Source organism: Dipteris shenzhenensis, chromosome 24 (assembly GCF_047967505.1).
Source record: "Dipteris shenzhenensis isolate YYH24624 ecotype China chromosome 24, Dip_SZ_1.0, whole genome shotgun sequence".
Taxonomy (NCBI): Eukaryota; Viridiplantae; Streptophyta; class Polypodiopsida; order Gleicheniales; family Dipteridaceae; genus Dipteris; species Dipteris shenzhenensis.
Genome location: NC_141619.1, coordinates 49,156,374 through 49,175,124, shown reverse-complemented (window position 1 = coordinate 49,175,124; position 18,751 = coordinate 49,156,374).

Here is an 18,751-nt window from a genome sequence, read left to right as displayed (position 1 = left end):
GCTTTGCTTATTAAGTTATTATATATATTTTTCCTATTTTACTCTTAATTTTGTCTAAATCTGCTTACAAACTCTCTTCTTTCATTTGTTCTTGCACTTGTTCTTTAAAAAAATTTAATTTTTAAAATTGGATATATTCTAGTCTTGTGAAGGTATATTTTTATGTCACCTTACTGGAAATGCAAGTTCTATAAGAATTTTCGTCCAAGTGGTGACCAACTACTATGCTTCATCGATTTATCTTTTGAGGGTGTGCATGCCCCAACAGCTATACCTTATCGAATAGGCTTGTGAGCTCTTGATTATGTTGAATGACTATACTTGCTAAGTCTCTCTTTCCTTTTGTTTGCTTTGTTGAGTGACTATTCTTTTTTAGGGTCAATATTGCCCTTTTTGGCCTTGGATCATTCGCCCTTAGGTGAGACTCATCTTAATCGTAACTTTTGAAATTTTAAACATGACTTTTACTAATTTTGACTCCCATGAGATACGTTCTTTTGACTCTTCCAAACATTGTTTTGCTTCCATATAGAGGTAGATTTGATTTCTCCGCTAGATCAAATATGAATAAACTTAATGATTTTGGAGAAGATTCTATGCCCTAGTTTTAAAGAGATATTGGTTAGTACATATTATACAAATAACAAGATAATAATTCTCAATAAGTTAAGATGTCTTACGCCCACGCAAGCTATGTTATCTACAACGTTCATAGTAGTAATATGCTTTATGTAGGGTAGACTTATCGAACTGTTTTCGTCTTTCCAAGATCATGTTAGGAAAGCTAGTAAAGTTCATAAAAAAGACTCTGTGTTTGGAGATTTAAAACCTTTATCTGTAGCAATGGCCTTTCGTTGTTTTCAAATTGAGCATATAGGAGGAGAAATTTGCTAATTCGAAAGAATTTTTCAAGGTAGCAAGGTCCCGATAACTTTTTTGGATGAGAACTTTACATACCTTCTTTGTTGGAGGTTCTTCATATTTGGGTATGTTTACTATCCTTGAACGTAGGATCAAAATGCGAAGTGGGGAGCTTCATAGTGTATTTTCTTTTTGCTTCTTAGGTTGGTTTTATTTTTTGTGTTCATCCACTCTTAGGTACTTGTTTAGTTTAGTTTAGTTCTACGATATCTTATGACTATATAATTTTATAACCACCCGCCCACACACGATGTGCGTGCGTGCGTGTGTGTGTGTGTGTGTGTGAAGTTGTTGCCATGTGTTTGTGTTCCTGTTTCATTTTTTAGCTCATAGTTTTTCCTTGTCTGCTCAAAGAGGTTGCGAAAGTCCCACCTCTTAGGGTGTGAAAGTTGCCTCTCTCTGGAAAAACTAATTTTTAGCAAGAGATAGTAATTATTAGGAGATAGCAAGGTAAGGGCCTCATCTCGATCCGATTTCACAAAAAATAAACTCATAATAGGCCATCTATTCACAAGAAGCAAGCACAAACTACTTCGAAAATCACTTCAAGCATCTTTTTTGGGTGTTTTTGTTAGAGTTTGCTATCACACACACCTTAGCAATCCTTTAAACTATCATCCTATCAATTCAAAATACTAAAAAACATCGACAACAAGCTCTAAATGATCCAAAATGCTTTCCAATAGAAAATGATAGTTGCTTTTTTTCCCTTTCAAAACTCACACAAGTCTTCATTCATTCCTCTCCTACAACTCCACTATCGATGGTACTAGTTAAGCTCGACAATGGGTAGATGATGAGAGAAAGCAAGTGCAATAAAAAGGCATGCCTTGAACTCCCCAGAAATGGCGTCAAAGATGTATAGTCTTGATGGTGAAGTGTTGTGGGGATTTTGAAGAAATGCTGATGGAGCCTTCACTCCAAGCTACTCCTTGTGAGAGCAATGCAAAGCACGAGCCATCCACAAGTGTCACTCAACCGGCTCTTGGATTATTGCAATGTGTTTCCACAAGAGGAGGGAAAGGGGAGAGGGGAGAAGAGGATGAGAAGAGGAGAATGAATGGGGATGGAGTGGCAAACACAAAGGCACTACAAAGGAAACAAGAGAACACCCAAAAACATTCTTGAAAGAGAAGAGGGAGCTTGTATTCCAAACTTGTGCATCCAACATGGAAGACCAAAGTCAACCACTTGGCCTTTTATACATGTTACCTTTTGAAGGGAGGACCAACCCTAATCTCTTTATACCACTCTCTTTCCTCATTCATTACAATCAACTTGGGCATATTTGGCTCCAAGGCACAATCCTAACTCTACGAACTTGCCACTACATTGCCACCAACTAATGTAGTTAACAACGGGAGTGTAGGTGATAGAGGAGATGGGTGGTTTGATTTTAGAGGAAAGAGGAAGGAGGTCAATAAAAGAGGATAGAGGAGGTGATAGAGGATTGTTTATGGGATTTCGCCATGGTGGTTTTGTCTAGGAGAGCTTGCCAATGGACCACAAAGTCTATCACTTCTTCCAGCTGAAGATTCATCAACCATCAGTGCACATGAGTTTATTGGAGATATCAACATGGCCATAAGTTGCTTCTAACTTGTCTCGACTTGCTTTGGCAAATGCAAGGGAATGAACTAATTGGATTTTCATGTCTCCAAAATGCAAAAGTAGATTTATACATGCTTTCTTGTTTGCCAATATCCATGCCTTATGCTCATCAATAAGAGTAGCTCATGAATCAATAGAAGTGACATCGAGTACATTCCAAAGATGAGACCATTGCATCCACATCTCCATTTTGATAGACCAAAGTGGTAATTTGCAATTGTTAAAAACGCTAGACCATCTTATTACGTTCTCATGGTCACCCTCCTTATGTTTTGACGTTTCTCAATTGCCCTTCTTTTTCTTGTAGTTGGTCCGGTTGCTATCCCTCCACAATTTCTACCTCTTCTGCTTTTTCAATTTCATGTTGGCGAAACTGCGACTTCAGGTTGCGCTGGTGGTGCACTTGTGTTTTCTTATCCTCTATCATCTTCTTTAGTGTTGAAAAAGGGAAAGGGATATACTTCTTTCTCATCCTAAATATACAATGAAGTTATTGTTGTTCTACATTGTTAAGAGACACTATTAATATCTTAACTTGTCCTCAGTCTAGTAGGAATCAAAATGTTTTGTTAACAATCATATCATGCTCTCTCTCTCTCTCTCTCTCTCTCTCTCTCTCTCTCAAACTAAACATGCATACACCAATGTATCTCACATATGCATGCATCCACATACATAAGGAAACAAACACAAGCATTAGGAAAGAAGGGAACTCATTTTGGGGCCCTCTAAGAAATTCACTATTTACCTATTTTTGTTGCACTCAATATATGGGAAATGCCATAAAATACGGATAATTAATGCAAAAATGTCAGACATACGTGATCTTCAAAAGATGATTTTTTGTGCAGAATTTTATGATTCTAACATCGCCAATGCATCCGGAGTGGGCCAAAACCCCCAAATCAACCCTGGAGACACCGAAAAGCTACACCCAAAGGCTCGAAAAAGGGCAAAAATGCTCGGAATGGAGGATTTGCACAAAAACACGATTTGGACAGCTGGTGCCATTCCGATCATTTTTGCCCTTTTTTGAGCCTCCGAGCGTAGGTTTTTGGTGTCTCTATGGTCGATTTGGGGGTTTTGGCCTACTCTAGACGCGCTGGCTATGTCAGAATCATCAAATACTGCATAGAAAATCAAGGATCTTATATATGCATTTAATGTGAAGGCTGAGTAAAAGAAAAAGATTTTGAATATGACTTATTTTATATTTTTATATGGTTTTTGGTAATTTTCCAACGTTACGTTGGACCTCTTTCGATTGGTGGAGGGCCTATTTTTCTAAACCCTAAAAGGCCCCAAAATGAGCTGCCTTTTTTCCTAATGGACAGCACATACACACACATACGTGTGCATGGCTATGCATGCGCATATGCATCATAAAATTCTGCACAGAAAATCATCTTTTGAAGATCACGTATGCCAGACATAATAAAAGAAAAAGATTTTGAATATGACTTATTTTGTATTTTTATATGGTTTTTGGTAATTTTCCAACGTTATGTTGGACCTCTTCTGATTGGTCGAGAGCCTATTTTTCTAAACCCTAAAAGGCCCCAAAATAAGCTCCCTTTTTTCCTAATGGACACCACGTACACACACATACGTGTGCATGGATGTGCATGCATGCATGTGCATGTGCATGTGCATGCGCATATGCATATGAATGCATGTGTGTGCATGCACACACACACACATGCATGCATGCATGCATACACAAACACACACATGCATGTGTTTTCTCACACAAAGGAAACATTGCTTCTCAAGTTACTTGAACTTAAAAATATGCAATGCATATTTTAAAGATGCAATGCACACACACATGCACGCGTGCGCGCATGCATGCACACACAAACACACACATACACACATGCATGTGTTTTCTCACACAAAGGAAACAATGCCTCTCAAGTTATTTGAACTTAAAAGTATGTAATGCATTATGCTACAAGTGAATAGGGGCTTGTATATGTACAACTCTCAAGTTCTTTAAACTTAAAAATATGCAAAGATACAAGTGAATAGGGGCTTATATATGTACAACTCTAAGAGGATCTAATGTAGTGGAGTACATCTTGAGGCTAAGTACCCTAGAATTAGATCATAGTTTGAAATACATATAAATGGATCGCATGGGAAGGCTTAAAGTAACCCACATTTGTGAGGTAGCCCCCAATATAAAGAGAGAGTACAATGATCCAACATATACAAAGTAGAATCATAAAGAACCCTTAAAGACTACACTTGGGAAACTAGCTGTATAGACATGAACAAAAATCTAACAAAGATCTTACTATTGAGGACTTTTTATCTAGCAAGAGGAGACTTAAGGGAAAGCCATGCAATATTTGGTATTATATGGTATGCAAAACAATTAGCAGGGTAGGCATGAAAACCAACACATGAAAAAGAAAAAACTAGGAAGAGAAAGGGCACGCAAGACCTTAAAAAGAAGAAAGAAAAGGGAATGCACTCAAGAGAGAGCCTATTAAAAGTTAAGGATCTCAAGAGAGGGATATTTCAAAGAGGAGAAGTAGCTCGATGAGAAAGGAGCAGAGAAGGAAGATCATCACCTTAGATGTTGAGAAGGGGCTCAAGACGTTATAAAATTGGAAAGCTCTAACCTCTAAGGTTTTAGGGCTAAGATGTTGAACTACAACGAAACACTAGAAGATGATGTCACAATCATAATGAATGAAGAAATAGGGAAATGGTTCCAATCATCACCTTTTTTAAAAGAAAAAGGTTAGTGCTTGAGGGTCCTTTGGAAGGAGAAACTATCACATTTTGCAAAACATCCCATTTGCCATTTAAATGTTGTTCTTTTTACATTGAGTAGGTAGACTGGGTAGTTTAGCATCCCCCTATCACAAAAAATCTAAACAAAAACTTCAAAATCATAAAAAATAATCAAAAACTAGTTGGAAAAACTGCAAGTTCCTATCCCACCAATCCGTCGCCTTTGTCCCTATCCCATAGGTCTAATACATGTTAGCCACCTAACCAAACTACCAAATTTATGGACTGACAGGAGGGTTGGTGGCCCGGTGCTATAGCCTACTATCCCTTCGCTCGATGCTATAGCTGTATCCCTCCTACCGGTGCCATGCTGATCATCCCGTCAACCTGCTATCCCGTCGAGTCGGTGCTTTACCTCTATCCTATTATTTCGGCGCCTTAGCCCTATCCTACTTGGTCAATGCTTTAACCCTATCCCACCAGGTTGGTGCTTTAGCTCTATCCCGCCGTCCTAAGGGATAGCTCTAGGAACACAAAATTTAGGAAAAAGATGGGATATGAATGTAATCTAGCACCTGAAAGTTGGGACCCCGAGCATCGGGGAAATGATGGAATTTGCATGCAAATTGCATTGAAATAAACCCCATTTTGCAAAAAATTCGATGGGGCACTAACCCCGCACCCCACTGGGATGCTGTCCCTAGACCCTGCTGTTGGCCCTTTCCTATGGCTTCTGTAGGAAGAGTAGGGTTTTCTCAGTATGTAGGGTTCCGAGGCTTTTTGTCACCTACAGATATATCGGGGTTGTCGTTTGTAGTATACGTGTAGCTTAGGACCTCGAGTCATCTTCCGATGAGAGATGTAGGCTTAAGTATGATAAGCAAATATAGTACATGTATGTGTAAAAGGAACGTGTATCATCATGGTTGAGGTAATGAAGGCTTTCGTCTTCATTGGGGGTTGCAAGGTTTAGGAGGAGTTTAAGAGTTAGAAGGAGGTTCCAGGGTTAGAAGGAGGTTCCAAGGTTTAGAATTAGTTCCAGGGTTAGGAGTTCTAGGGTTAGAAGGAGTTCCAAGGTTTAGAAGGAGGTTCCAAGGTTTAAAGAGAGGTTCCAAGGTTTAGAAGGAGATCCAAGGTTTAGAAGGAGGTTCCAAGGTTTAGAAGGAGGTTCTAGAGTTTAGAAGAGGTTCCAAGGTTTAGAGTAGAGTACAGATCATGGAGATTAAGGGTTGAGGAACTAAGTGTTTAGGGGGAGCATAGGAGTGGGAGAGGAAGAAGGTGTAAGAGCATGGGGGAAAGAAGAGAGAGGAGGGAGGAGAAGGAGGAGGAGGGAGGAGGAGGAGGAAGAGGGAGGAGGAGAAGGGAGAAGAAGGAGGGAGGAGGAGAGGGAGAGGATGGGTTGCAAGGTTGGAGGAGAGGGGAGGAGTTGCAAGGTTATGACATGGGCTTCATTCCATTATGGGGTATTTATACAAGTTGGAGAGCTTCTCTCTCTGCATGTAGGAATTGTAACAGATTCTCTCTCTACATGTAGAACTTGCATATAGAAGTCATATGTAGAACTCACATGTAGGAGTTGCATGTAGAACTCGCATGTAGAACTCGTATGAAGAACTCGCATGTGGGAGTTGCATGTAGAACTCGCATGTAGAAGTTGCATGTAGAACTCGCATGTAGAACTCGCATGTAGGAGTTGCATGTAGGAGTTGTATGTAGAACTCGCATGTAGAAGTTGTATGTAGAACTCGCATGTAGAACTCGCATGTAGGAGTTGCATGTAGAAATCGTATGTAGAACTTGCATGTAGAACACGCAAGTTGGATTTCTAAGAGGGATTATTTCTAGTCTCATGTAAGTACAAGCGGAGCTTTGCTGCTACTCTACACACACATTATGTTCTACCTAAGTCCATGTTGGCACAGAGACAATATACTCTCAGATCTACTTTATTACCCGTCCTCGGGTTATGGCTTATTTTGATTTCGGAGTTGGGATGCCATGTGCGTAACCTAGTGGCTGTTGAGCTTGTGGCATGCGAATCATTCCTGCTGTAATGCTTTTGCACCATATAATTTGTGGTCTGTAGTGAGGAAGCTCATCTCCTCTTAAGGAGGGGTAGATGGATGTGAGATTCAGAGGGGATCTCGTTGCTGAGGTTGTGGACTCTGCCATCGAATCTTCTTGGAAAGAGGTTTGCCAGGGGTCTCGTTGTTGAGGTTCGCATTTCTTGCTATCTTGCATACATGTTGGATGCGATTGCACCCATATCATTGAGCTTGTAGATAATTTGTATGCAAGTCTAATATTTTTGCATATAGGAGATGGCTGTGATGTTTTGGCAGGGGTCTCATTGCTGAGGCTGCAGACTCCTTTGCCAATTCATCTTGAGTTTTGGCATAGCTTCTTGTCCTGCTTGTGAATTCATTGCATGCTTTGAGAGTATGGAATGAAAGTGTGTGATACTATTATTGATACAATCTATTATGTGTCTATGCAAAATCGTGTGAGTGTACGTGATGTGTCTAACTATATGCTTATTTGTGGGATTTAATAGGAAAACTAAGAAACAATCATCCCTAATACGAAATTGATTAGGTCTTCCTAAATGTGCAAAAACGTGCATATGCCAATGAGTGTGTGTGTAACAATCTAGTGCAAACTATATGTGCAAAAACGTGCATATGCTAGTGAGTGCTCGTGATACAATCTAATCCTAACTAAGGAAGACTTGGTTTCCCAAATCTTCGTTTTTGTCGGGGATGGCTTGCGTGTTGATGTAGTAGCTCTTCAGTCAGCTCCCATTTATTGTTGTGTTGAATTGGACTCCATCCAATGTTTCTAGCAGTACAGCTCCGATGGGATTCATCTTTCATACTCAGTAGGGTCCTTGACCTAGATACTTCAGTTTCCCCTTATGTACTTTGGCATTGTATAATAGGACTAAGTCGCCTTCCTTGATGTCTTTAGCTTTTAGATTTTTGTCAAACCATTCCTTCTGCATTTTTCTAGTGTCATGGCATGGTAGGTGACTAGTCTTGTCTCTGTATGCTTCTCCAACTGATAGAGCCTTTCTTGCAAGGATTCATGGTCTCCCATGCGTTGCTGTACTACTATGCGTAGACTTGGTATTACAAATTCAAGTGGGACCACAGCTTCAAGGCCGTACACCAATTGAAAAGGTGTGTTCCCTGTACTGACCTTGAATGTGGTTCTGTATGCCCGTAAGGTTGCATTCAGTTTCTCTACCCAATCAGAACGTTGTGGTTCTACTACCTTGGTGAGGATAATGCATATTATTTTGTTGGTGGATTCTTTTTCTATGGATTACCATGAAGCCAGACAAGAGTTCTTGGATTACCTCATTGACAAAATGTGTGCCTCTATCCAACACAATTTCAATGGGGCATCCGAATCAGGTGATCAAATTTTCGTATAAGAATCTTGATGTGCTTCTGGCATCTACCTTTCTGACTGCTTTAGCTTCAGCCCATTTTGTAAAGTAATCAGTGGCCACAATGATGCAGCGTGCCTGTGTCCCTTTTGTTGCTGGATGTATGGGACCCACATAGTCAATCCCCCATTTTTCAAATGGTTTTTGTGCAACAACTATTGTTAGGGGATTGAAGTCTTTGTGTTGTGGTTTAGTAGTCCATTGGCATACATCTCAGCCTTTTACATATTCATAGGCATCTACCCACAATGTTGGCCATTAGTAGCCTACGAGGAGAACTTTTCTTGTTGTGGCTTCCCCTTGGAAGTGTCCTCCTACAATGCCTTCATGGACTTCACTCAAGATTGGCATGATCTCATGAGGCATTACACATCTCCTGAATATCTGGTCCTTGCCCATCTTATAGTTGTCCTGTAATGAGTTGATAGGATGCAGCCTTTAGAATCAATTTTCTGGCATCTACTACTTTCATTTCAGGGGGTGGTCTTCCTACCATCAACCCAATGATATCTCCACACCACTCTGGAACAGCATCTATTTGAAATAGTGTGGCATCTGGTAAGTCATCTTCTACTCCAGTGGCTCTTTCTCTCGACTTGACATGAAACATGTGATCGACAATGTAGTGTTGGGCACCTTTGCAGACCACTATTTTGAAGTTGAATTCTTGAAGCAAGAGGAGCCATCTGGTTATTCTTCCTATTGTACATGAACGGTTCCCAAGATAAAGCAATGCTTGATGGTCGGTGTAGAAGACAAAATCATTTGCCAGTAGATAGTGCCAAAATTTCTTTACACTATACACCATTGCTAGGGCTTCTCTTTCTGTGGTCGTATAGTTTATCTCTGCATCATTGAAATGTCGATTGGCAAAGTAGAATGGGTAGTCTTTCTTATGTTCACCAGGTTGACAAAGCACACTCCCAATTGCATACTTGGATCCATCAGTATGAACATGAAAATCAATATCCAATTGGGAGATATAAGGATGGGTGATGTGATTAGGCACCACTTTAAAAGCTCAAAGGCTTGGTCTCACTCTTCGGTCCATAAGAATTCCACTAATAATTTGTAAAGTGGTCTAGCTATCATGGCATACCGCAATATGAATCTTCTATAATAGCCGGCATGTCCCCATAAAGACTTGTACACCTTTGGAATTTGTAGGAGGAGGCAATTCCATGATGATTTTGATTTTGTCCATGTCAGTTGCAATCCCATGTTGAGAGACGATGTGTCCCAAAACAACTCCGGGGGTGACCATGAACTGGCATTTTGTTGGATTTAGGGAGATGCCATACTCCCTACATTTGATTAGTACTGCTTCAAGACATTTGAAGTGGTCTTGTTTGTTTGAATGGATGCATAAATCATCCAAGAACACCTGTAAAAACTTATTCAGAAATGACTTGAAAGCTATGAACATGACTCGCTGGAATGTGGTTGGGGCATTACAAAGGCCGAATGGCATGACTCTATATGCAAAAATACCCCATTCTGTAGCAAATGCTATTTTTGATTGGTCTTTAGTAGCAATTTGCACTTGGTTATAGCCACTGAAGCCATCCAAGAATCTATATATTTATGATTATGCCACCTTTTCCAACACTGTTTCTGTTAAGGGTAGGGGATAGTGATCCCTAATTGTGGGGGCATTCACATTTTTTAAGTTTACGCATATTCTGAGCTTCTTGTTGTGTTTAGGCACAATGACGATGGGTGAAACCCAATCAGTGTGCTCTATCTCATAGATGAATCCGGCATCTAGGAGTTTTTCTAGCTCATCATAAACCATGGTGCCATACTTAGGATTTGTGTGATAAGGTCCACATACCTTAGGGTGAGCACCTTCTCTTATGGGTATCATGTGTACTACCACGTCTGGTGAAATTCCTTTCATCTCTTTGTATGACCATGCTAGGTAGTCACGGTATTCCATTAGGAGTGCTTTGAGTTTGGTTTCATCTTCTTCTCGAAGCTGTTTCCTAATGAAAACCAGTTTTTCTTCCTCCCTGTCAAGGGTGAGGTTTATTGTGCATATTTTGCCAGTCCCTCATAGATTGGAGTTTCTCCAATCCTATCAGTTTCTTGAGCTTCAGATTCTCTTAGTGGTCTTGGCATTGCTATTGGCGCACTACCACTTGTGTAATTCTTGAAGTATTCGGGCACTTCTCAAAGATCGGCCTCTGATGGTGTTGAACTACTTGGCTTTTCTACGATTTCCTCCAGCTTTCTTGCGGGATGTTCTGCTGTTATTCAACTTTGGAGGCTCAACTTTTGGGAGCTCGACTGCCATTAGGGCATGCAGAATGGCTAAGTCATTATCAAAGATTTGATCTTCAATTTCAACATTCGCAGCCTCTGTTTTAAGGTCCCAAGGAAAATCTAAGTCATCATTGGTATGGGTACCTTCTTCACGTTCATTATCCCACTCAAGATCAGCCATAAAGAATGGCATCTCTAGATCGATTGGATCTTCATGTGGGAGTGGTGGATCTACCTATAGCACCTTAGCATCTATTTGTGAGAAGATGGGGTCTAATGAATGGCAATTGTCGATGGTTGCCAATGTTTGTATCCAATTATTGACATTGCTTTGTGAGTCACCTGCTATGGCATGTTGTTACAAGGGAGCTGATTTGCTTGAGATTGTTGTTGAAAATGTGTCATCCAACGTCTAGGCACAATTGGTTTAATAGCTCCTGTCCCCACATTCACCCTGACTACGGTGTCGCGATTCTGGATTGTCAGTCTATCAATTCCCCAGTCATGGAGGACTGATGCTTCCCGTAACCAAGGACATCCCAGTAAGATTTGATAGGATTTTTTTGGGAGATCCAAGATTGTGAATTGAAGGGAAAAGCGGACAACTACAATCTTTGTGGACACGCCATTTACTATTCCCAAGGGTTTAGCCCGTGAATCATCGGCAAGGTGTATGTTGAAATTAGCCTTTTGCATTGGTGGGAGACCCCATTCTTCGTAGAGCTCCTTTGATCGGACATTTACACCTGCTCCACCATCCACTATGGCTTGGATTTCATTATATGCCTTGTGGATCAAAGGCATAGTAATGTTGCGTATGTCATCTCTCTCACCCATCTGCACAGGGATATCTTCAATGTCATTCATAGGTGGAGGGGGATTTGCAAGTTCAATCCATCCTTTGAAACTCTCCTAGAGATTGGGACAATTCCGTAGGAGGATTCCGATGGGAATTGACACAGGGCAACTCAGGATGCTAGACATGGCGGTACCTTCAAGTTGACATGGCGGTACATTATGTTGTGGAGTCTATTGTTGGAACAGAGGCTCGAGTATAGTATCAATACTTTGTGGGGCCAAGTCATGGATTGGGTCTTGAGCTTATTTCTCAGTCTCAAATTGAGCTGGTTTCTCAGCCTCAAATTGAGCTTGTTCCTTTTGTACCCATTGTTGAAGTGCCTAAAAATGAGCCTTCTCCACCTCTGCATTTGGGTATGGAGCTTCTTTTATTTGAGGCTCGGGAGTTGATGTGGATGAGCTCAGCTGCTCAATGCTTGGCGGAGGTGGAGGCACTTGTGCTTTCTTTTTAAGAAGTCGCTTTGGTTGGATTGGAATGTTAGGGTCCTTGGTGGCCTCTTTCTGTTGGCGTGTAGTTACATTTACAGGTTGTGATATTACACTTGCCGGACCCAGACTTTGATGGTCCACCCCAATGATGCTGATTGGGACGTCAAGCTTAACCTCAGTTTGTTTTGGGACCTTATTTTTCATGGGACAATCCATACATGCATTTCCTATGCCACAATCTCTGCAGAGTCGTTGGAAAGTACCTGGGCTACCACGATGGGGGCACTCCATGCAGAAGAGACAAACCAAGACATCTCCTTTCCAAAAGTAAACTTTGACAAAGCTTATGATAGAATGGAGTGGGGCTTTGTACTGTATTCTCTTCAAGTCATGGGAGAAGGTCCAAGTTTTATTTCTTTTGTAGATACTCTCCCTAGAGCTGGCGTGAAGGTGAATTGATCAATCTCCCCCTCATTCTCTCTTAAAAGATCCATCAGGCAGGATTGTCCCTTAGCTGTAGTCCTGTTTGTCATTGCGAGTGATGCTTTAGGTTGGCTTATCAAGGATGAAGAAAACAATGGGAATATAAGAGGGATTCAAGTTGGCAATGGGTCACAGATAGTTTGTCAACAATTTACAGATGACACTAACCTTACCTCGTGTAATGACGATAGGTCAATTGAAAGCATCCTAGAGTGCTTGGACATCTTCTGCATAAGCCTTCCCACAGGGTTAGAATGGCCTTTAGAATGTGTCTGCCTTGAATGAATCCTTTTTTATCTTCCCTTATCGATTCTTTCATTTTGAATTTGAATCTGATAGCTATCGCTTTGACAAAAATTTTGTAGCTGGTATTGAGCATAGTAAGTGGCCTCCAATTCCTTAAAACTTCCTTGGGACCACCTTTGGGGAAAAGCTTGATCATGCATGTGTTGATCCTTGGGTCCAGGAACCCCTGTGCTTTGGATTCCTACCAAAGGAGAAGAAGACGGGGGCCAACTGTGTTCCAAAACATTTGGTAAAATTCAATTGGGAGACCATCTTTGCCAAGGGTTTTGTGTTTCGCCATAGAGGTGACTGTGCCTCTTAATTCCTCAAGGGAGAGATCCTTGTCCAAGAAAATGGAGTTGAAACATTGAACCATCTTCCTCTTGACCATCCAGCATTTTTCTCTCGCTCTGCTTTTTTCCATGGTGAGGATCTCTGGGTCCCCAAGTATTCTCTGAAAATGCTCTGCGACAATCTGCCCTATCTCTTTCAGATTGTGAATTAGGCGGTCCTTGTGTCAAAGAGACTCAATCAATTCCTGAGCCTATTTTTTCCTAAGGCAGCAAAACATATCTTCATTGGGTCTGTCGCCTTTTCCTGCCCGCCATTCTCTCGTGTAGATTTTGGACTGTGCTGCCTCAATGACCGCTTCTACTCTCAACTTGTCTCTAAAAGCTTTGAGCCTTTCTTGTCCATGGGGTGACTCGTCCTCCTCCAGGTGCTTGATTTGTTCTTTAAGTCGGTTGTGTCTATCTGATCTAGCAATATCTGCACACTTTTTGATGACTTTAAGAAAAATGCATGTTCTTTATGTAGCCTTGATCCATTTTTCGGTGACTCTAGCTGTGCCCTCAAAAGCTTTTTGCCTAATTCTGATTATCTTTTGTTGCACATATGGTAAGCGAAAGAAAAATGGATTAGCTTTGAACCAATACTTTCTTCTCTTGCCCTGACTTTTATCCAAAGAAATCAAGATTGGTTTATGGTGGTCAGAGAAGGGAAGAGAAATGAGGGCTTCGCTCTTGTAGCATAGACATGAGTCTACAATGTTTCTTGAAAATTAGGCCCTACGTATCCTTGCTTTCCTGTGAAGAAGGACAACTTGGTTGTTGGTCCAAGTGAAGGACATTTTGTTGAGATATCAATAAGCATAGCAGAATCTTTTTGATAGCATTCCACAAAGACAATTCCCTTTCCCTTATAGTGTTTCCTATTCCATTCTCTTTGTCTCTATGAAATTCTACCATATTAAAGTCACCTAGAAGAATAGTATTGTTTTGAAGGACCTTACCATCCCAAAGAAGAGCCCTTTCCGTTGCAGAGTTAGGGGCATAGATAGAAAAAAATTGACAATTCAATTGAGGATGACAAAAGTCAACTCCTATCCCAAAAGTTTCAAAAATGGGTAGAGGGCACGTAATTGCCTAGGTGAGATGAGCTGCTATCCCTAGAATTGCTCCACCTCTCCCTTCTTCATGGTTGGTGCAATACCACTGTCTTTTGTCGTCTATCTGACTGAGCTACTAGCAGTGAAGCTTAGCCCTAACCTCTTGTAAGGCTATAAAATCTGGGCTAAGGCTTTTGGATCCTAGCCACCTTTTAAAAATAGTAGGTTTGAGGTCATTTGTTAAACCCTGGACATTGATACTCAAGAAAGAGATGTTGTCTTACATCATTGAGAAGTGTTTTTATTTCTTTTCTTCTTGAAACTGACTGGGCTGTTCTGCGGACATAATGCAAAACCTCTCGACATCCTTCTTTTCTCTCTTTCTATTAAACTGAACTCCTTTCCTCTAATGTTTCCCTCCTCAACTTGTGCCTTGGCTTTTCCCACCCTGTTGGCTTTTTTACCTTTGAAAATTGCAAAAGGAGGACCTTCCTTCTCAATTGTTTCATGTTCTTCCTGTTCTTAGTTGCGCCTCAAAATCTTGGGTAGTGACAACAAATTCTTCTTCTCTTGAGCTATCAAGGAGCTATCATCCATCTTATCTTTCGTGTCAATAATGATCTCTTTATCCTTTCCTTCTGCTTCACCTCCTCTAGTCTCAATGGGTTTGAAGGTTTCTTTGCTTTGTTCCCCATTACGTTCTCTGGGAGGGACAATATCGAGTTGTTTAATTGGGGCCTGGAGTTTCTTAGGTCCCCAAAGTTCCAGCTAAGTGGGCTCTGGGCTTTCCTTCTTACGATTATTTCTAGCAGGGCAATCTTTGATGAAATGGCCTCCCATGCCACAAAAGAAGCAAGAATTGGGAATGTTTTTGAAGAATCAATTTTGAGCCATCTCCATCAAGGATACAGATAGCACTAGGGGGGTCAAAGGCAAGGTCTATTAGGACACAAGCTTGGGGGTTGGCTCTCAGGCTGATAAACTTCTGTGTTTCTACTCCAAGGAATTGGCCCAGACAAGAACAAAGGGTCTCAATTTGAGGGAAAAGGGAGAGCGGAAGGTCAAGGAACTCAACCCAAATAGTGGCTTTGGATGGAGGAGGAGATTCTCGTTAAACAAAGGTTCCCATAGCTAGACTGATAGGGGTTGATTCCTAAACATCCAGGTTCCTTTTTGGACCACTTCTGTAGCCATCTCAAGCTTTTCAAAAATGAATACAATGTAACCATTTCTGAGAAAACGAATGATTGTGACTACTAGACCTTTGTGGGACCAAAAGTTGCGAAGGTAGCCTTCAAGGAATAATGCAGGTGGTCTGGGACCATGAATGTAGCCTACTATCACACACGAACAAAGCCACTTTGTCATTTCATTAAGCAACCCGTTGTGGACCTTGATTGTCAAGAGCTTACTTTTGCTAGGCTTTGGAGCCTTTGAACCATTTGAATTAGAGGAGGAAGAGAGCTTTGTTGGTTCTACACTTGTGGCTGTGAGTTTGTCGAAGATTCCCCTAGCCCGTAAGGTAAGCTGTTCCCGAGCAAATTGTTTCGTCATCGCCGAGGCCTTGAAAAGGCTTCTGCCTCCTCCACTAATAGCACCAGCATAGGTGCTTTTTGACAACTTCAACACGGTGTTCCCTTTTGGGCCCTGGTGCAATGAGGGCTTGGGGGCGCCATTGGAGCAAAGTTCTTTTGCAACGAAGGTGACAAAACTGGGGCTTCTGAGCCTTGCCCTTGTTCTGACCACTACTGAAAAAGTTGCTAGACGGCGTAGTTTTAAACTCAGCAAGAAGTTTATGAAGTGCATCCATCTCCTTGCCTCCTGTTTGGAGTTGTCATATGTTGCTTCTTCTATGTTGCTTCTTCTAGATGGGGGTGAAGGGAGGGAGAGGGGCGTCACTCTTATCATGAACTAGATCATGTATGACAATATCCAAGGCACTGCTGATGACTACCTTATTAGACTCAAGATTGATAGGGACTAGACTGATGGGATGGGGGTGAGGAGAGAAGCCTTCAGGGGCATTAAGGGGGGAGGCCTTTCAAAGCTGCCAAAGCTACAGGAGGAAACCTTATCCGTGCCACCATCGTTGGAGGAGGTCTTTTTCTTTCTTTCTTTTAAAAACTTTGAGTACTAGAGATGCAACACAAATCATATTTTGTTTCAAGACATAGTGATGACCAAGTATTGCACGTTTTTATTTGAAGAAAAATTGGTCAACAAGACATGGTCAAATAAAATGCTAGTACATATGCCACATGAAAGATAAGCATATAAAAATGTAACAGTAGGTTTTGTATTGTTAAATAGATACATCAATGCTAATGTATTCAATTTAATTCTCTTATAGTCCAAATCCACAAATACATGGCATTTGCATATGCTGATTGACTTACAATTTTAGTTTTTAAATAGAACATTAACCGATAATGTGAAGCATGCATCATGTGCAACATTTTAGGTTTACATTTATTGGTGACAATAACTTTGAGCAGTCCTAAGTTGACTAATATACAAAAGTATATTTGTATATTCAAAAGTCAAAGACTTTAAAATCTCAAGCAATATCCCTTTGAACAAACCTCTAAGGATATAACACCAAAATATAGGCTATGTCATGAGCAAGAAGCTACACTCAGTAATAAGTCTTATTTCATCAAGACAAAAATTTTAATTAAAATGCTACAAGTCCTTTTGTTAATCTAGAAATGTTTTAGAGGCTTTAAGTATGTCCCCTTAAGTATCAAAATTCACAAATCAAATATAATTAGGTGAGGCAAACATGAAAGGCAAGGGGGCGCAGGGATAATGTATCTGAGGTAGGCATAAGTGGGGGTCATTAATCTCACTACTACCTCCTCTCCCTTGTTCCCTCCTATGTTGACTCCTCTTCCTTCTTAGCGTTCCTTGTGTCCCCCGTTTTCTCACATTGTAGCTCCTCTATCGTCAAACTTTACTTCCTCTCATGTTAGCAACCTCGACACCCTCTCCTTCTCCCTGATGTGCCCTACTAGGAGCATTCCGCCCGCCACCCATGTGGTTCCTCTCCAAAAGGCCTCCACGATTCTCTTCTCCCTGCTTTCCCCTCATTGTTCATTGTCATTATTTCCATTCTTGCAACTTTCACTAAGTTCTCCCTTTCCCCTGTACCTCTTAGCCTCCCCTCACTTCCCCCCTGCTCCTTACTTTGACTTGGGGATGTGATGTAACTCTCTTGCTCCCTTGGGGCTATGTGATGGTTGGGATGCTCACTCCTTACGTCATTATCGCCTCCACCTTGTGTCTTGTGTTACATTAATGGGTGCTTGCACCATTTGTTTATATAGATGGCTTGGGTGGGCTTAGTCTTCATGTGGTTAGGTTAGCTCAAGCTGGTGTGGTTGGGTTAGGGGCTTATGTTGGGTTTGGGGGAGGGGGGGCAAGGGAAGGGAGGAGGGGGGGAGAGGGGGGGATTTTAATGGCATTTTTAGATGTTTTTCCCATGGAAAAGCACATTTTTAAACAAATTTCCCTTGGTGCATGACATAACAATCTAAGGGAAAATGAGAGAGCGCTAAAAAGAGGTCACATCAATAGAAGTGTCGCATGAATACTCCATGAATGGTTCTCGAGGGTAGGTGAAATAGCACCTTGAGGCCTAGAGCATGGAGTCCTCATATATCCCCTCTATTCCCATGTTGCATTTTGCACGGATTCAAGAGATTCTTAATGTTATGGATAGATTAGTGTATTGTGAGGCATTGTTCATGTGAATTTTCTTTTTAAAATTAATTGCAATAAAGCATTAGTGTCGCCATCATGTTTGTAGTGAACTTTTCTCTACAACGTTCCGTTGAAACTCGAGGTGGAATGTGGGGGCCTAAAACATACGATATGATATGAGATTCCATAGATCAAGCTCGAGATTCTAGAATCCAGAATCTAGGAGCAACGAACTCTGTTCCGAATCCTGTGAAAGGGAATCGACCGTTTTTGCCGAACTAAGTAATACCAGATCGCAACTATCAAGCGTGAACACTTATTACACTCTCAGTGTATCCTTGGATGGTATCGATTCGGAAAGAGTTTCGACTTTTAGCACGCTAAAGTAGAGTATTGTGTCCCACTGCCTGGTTCCGTGGTCGGCAAATTTCTCTCCTCCTGTGCAACGTTGCTGCAGGATTCGCGAGGGTGGGGGGTGCAATAAACGTTTGTATCAACTCGGACCTTAACAAACGTCCCCCTAAGAGAGTAGTTTTCCTAACGGAGGATGGAATTAAGGGACGCACGAGACCCGTTTCGGCCAATAACAGCATACTGCAAAGATGTTACAAAAT